Source organism: Octodon degus, unplaced genomic scaffold, assembly GCF_000260255.1.
Source record: "Octodon degus isolate 3935 unplaced genomic scaffold, OctDeg1.0 scaffold00113, whole genome shotgun sequence".
Taxonomy (NCBI): Eukaryota; Metazoa; Chordata; class Mammalia; order Rodentia; family Octodontidae; genus Octodon; species Octodon degus.
Window position 1 is genome coordinate 6,472,564 of NW_004524689.1, and position 3,549 is coordinate 6,476,112.

At 57.5% G+C, this 3,549-nt stretch overlaps 1 protein-coding gene across 1 annotated transcript in view; it reads right to left on the reverse strand.

Annotated features, from left to right (window-relative positions):
- The window catches only part of Ctnnbip1 (catenin beta interacting protein 1), a 39,584-nt gene extending 36,874 nt beyond the window's left edge, over positions 1-2,710 (reverse strand). The window contains exon 1 of the mRNA XM_004639641.2: positions 2,461-2,710. The gene's annotated coding sequence lies outside the window, so the exon portion shown is untranslated. The remainder of the gene's footprint in view (positions 1-2,460) is intronic.
- Positions 2,711-3,549: the final 839 nt, after the last annotated feature.

Sequence of the window (3,549 nt, forward strand, 5' to 3'; positions counted from 1 at the left end):
AAGCGCTTGCAAGCTGGCGCAGGGGCCGGGGGTTCGATCCCCAGGCCTGCCATGCCAGCCTCACCCCTGGAGCGCAGAGACAGCAATTGAGACTGGGTGTGGTGGCACGAGCCTGTAATCCCAGTTCTTGGGAGGCTGTAAACAAGAGGATCACCACGAGTCCAATCTAGTAATGAGACCCTGAACACCCTGTAGACCCTTCCCTAAAATACACAAATAAAATAAAATAACAGCAACAAACTAAACTGGATTCTGGTCTCCAAGGCACTCATTTTGACAGCTGGAATTTGAGACCCCACAAAAACTGGGGTGCAAATTTTAGACTAGTTAATAGCTCAGGATCAGGGCCACTCAGGTGTTCTGAGAGAACAGTCCCAGTTTGTCTTTCTTTTCTTTTTTCTTCTTTCCTAACCATACTGGGTGTGTAACCCAAGGCCTTACTTGCACCAGGCCACCCCCTCAGCTGCTCCAACAGCTCTGCACTGACAGCTCACACGAGGCAAGGCAGTAATGCAGCAGTGTGTGGAAGGGAGCTCAGAGTGTTCTGCCTCCGCCTCCGGCTGGGTTTAAACCCAGAAACTCTCCTCCAATCCTGCACAGTTGGGCCTCAAAACAGATCCTGAAAAAGACGTGCTGAATGAAGTCTGAGCATTGTCAGTCTGGAAATCCTCCACTAGGGCTGAGCATGACAGTGCATACCTATAATTCCAGCACTCAGGAGGCAAGCAGGTTCCAGGTCAGCTTGGGCTCTGCAGAAGTTTGAGGCTAGACTGGGCTATGTAGTGATACTCCCCAAGAAAGAGAGAAAAGATGTTCTCTAGCCGACACTGAACTCTCAGTTTTGGTTCCCCAAAGTTCTGCTTTCCAGCTCTCAGCTTGTCCCAAGGGGAAAGTCCCCTCCAATTTTACTGCCACCACCAAGGTCCCTTCAGCCACCATCCTCTCCTGCAGGGTGGCTGCAATGGTCAGGCAGCCTGTATCCCTCATTTCAATTTGCTCGGCATAATGTTGCCTCTACACCAATATCTTTTCAAATTTTTTCAGATCTTAACACCTCTATGCTTGCAATACTCTGATGGCTTCCAACTGTACTTGGGGTAAAACACAAATTCTTACAATCTACAAATCATTTCTTTTTTTTTCATCTAGATATTCCTCATGTCCTGGCTCCGACCTGTCTCCAAGGCACTGACCACTCCCAGGATGACTGGGTCTGCTTATTTGTTCACACACTGGTCATCTGTCCTTCTCTGTCCTTAGACTGTCACCTCCAGGAGGGCAGAACTGTGTCTGCCCTCCTTGCTGAGGCACCAGTGTAGGGCATGGTGCCTGGTTTACTCGGGGCTCACTGGTGCATGAATGAACCCTGTCCTGCATAAATACTAAAGGACCACTAACTGTACCAGGAAGCCGTGACCCACACACAGGCACTGAACACTGGCACCCTGGTTTATGATTTAAAGTCCTGTTTTACACCCCAGGAATTGCTGGCACCTCTGCACACTTTAATGGCCCAGAGATCAGTTATCACTTAGGGTCCAGAGCCAGGACTGAGAGCCCAGTGCCAGGAGCTGAGAGCCAGAGCACTTACGGACTGAAAGAACCTCAAGACTAACTAATTCCGACTTGTCTCTGGCTCCCCTGCCAGCACACCCTGTACCTCAATTTACCCAGCAGTTGGCCAGGCACACAGTCTTAAGATCTGAGTGACAGGAGACAAAATAACAGCTCTAGCTGAGACAGATCCCCAAACAGGAGGTGTTGCAAGCCACATGTCTCATGATTCAGAAAACTCTGGATCTGTGGCCAATAGCTTGGCTCCACTGGCCTTTGCATGAGCTTGACACAGGTAGCAAATACCAGAGCAGCTAAGTACCCGGTCCGGGAGAGGGAGGGCCTGAAGAGGTTGGGGAAAAACATCCAGAGGGTTTGGAGGGGGAAAGCAGTTGGGATGAAGCAATGAAAAGGAGGCGACAAGTGTGATTTTGGGTTCCAAGTGGTTAATTTTGCAGGTTCACGTACATGTCCCGCCAGGTAGGTGAGACACGTTGCCTGCAAAATGTGCCTTCTAGGAACACTGGGCAGGGAAAAGTAGAATGACAAGGGCAGGCGGGAGGCCAGATCTTGGCAGTGATGGACACACGGGGAGTCAGGATGCAGCGAGCAGGGTGCAGGTGAGGGAGTACAGGAGGCATGGAACCCGGGAGGGCAGACAGGGCATGACAACCTCAGCGGTGAGCAACAGGATGGGCGTCGCGCGGACACCTGTGGCGGCGGGGAGGGGCAGGAGGGTAGCCTGGCCGGGAGGCGGAGCCCGGCCCAGAGCCTCGGAACCAGGCTGGGGTTCCCGCGGGGTCGGGGCGCCCTCCAACGCCCCTTCCCAGGAGACAAAGGGCCGCGGCTTCCGACCCCGGCGCAGCGCGGACCCGGCGCTGAGGGCGCAGAGGGCCTCGCGCTTACCTGGGCCGCCCGACCCGGCAGAGCCGGCGGGAGTGAGGGTCCCGGTCGCGGCGCGTGCGGCCTGTTCCGGAGCGCGCTCAGCCCGAGCAGCCGCGGCGGCGGCGGCAGCAGCACAAGCGGGAGCGGCCGCTTCGGCCTCCGCCTCCCGCTCCGTGAGTCACCGCGGCGGGGAGGGAGCGAGGGCGGTGCCAGGCCGCCAGGGGAGGGATCCGCGGAGGGGGCGGCATTGGGGTCCGCGCGAGGCGGCGGAGTGGCCACGGCAACGCCCCGGAGGGAGGTGGCGCCTAGAGGGCGAGCACGGAGGTGGGGCCTCTGCTGGGCAGGGCGGAGGCCACACATTGGCTCCCTCAGCCATGGGATGGGGCCTGCGTGGACGCTCATTGGGTTCTTCAGGATAGGGGCGGGACCAGAGGCTAGGGCGTGGCCTTTACGTGGGCGGGGCGGGGCCGAGTCCGCGCAGAGGGCGGGGGGAGGAGGGGCGGGGTGAGCAGAGAATGGGGCGGGGCGTGAAGAGGGGAGTGGGGTGGCCGCGGGGCGGAGCTGGGGAAGCCGCTGTCCCGGACGCTGCCTGCTGCCGGAGCACAGTGATTTCCCCCAAAATAATACCTCTTGCACACATCTGGCTGCGTCTGAAAAGCGGAGCAGCTAAACATGCGGATCCTCGGCAAGGCCAGCTCCTCCAGGACTCGAAATCTGAAGCGGACGGGGTCGCTGCGTTACCTTGGCGGCAGCGGTTAGGCCGCCTCGTGGAGTTGGGGGCCTACGCTGGGGTCGCGGGGACGCGGGGCGGTTAACCGGGAGCACGCCGGGCGTGGATGCAGAGGCGTCTTCCGGGCATCGTCACGTAAACGCCCTGCGAAAAGTCGGCTGTGCCGGGAGCACAGGGAGGTGCAGGCCGTCTTAGCCAAAATAGGAATTGCATTTAACGCGTACTTTGCTTTAGGACGCGTATATTTGAGTGTGGCCTCATTTTCAACATCTGAACGTAACCAGTTGTATAATGTGACGCTAAGCCCAGTTCTCAAGCCCTTTGGCCCCGCTTCCGCCTAAGTTTGGGGTTTGATTTTCTTCGGTACTTGGGGGTTGGTT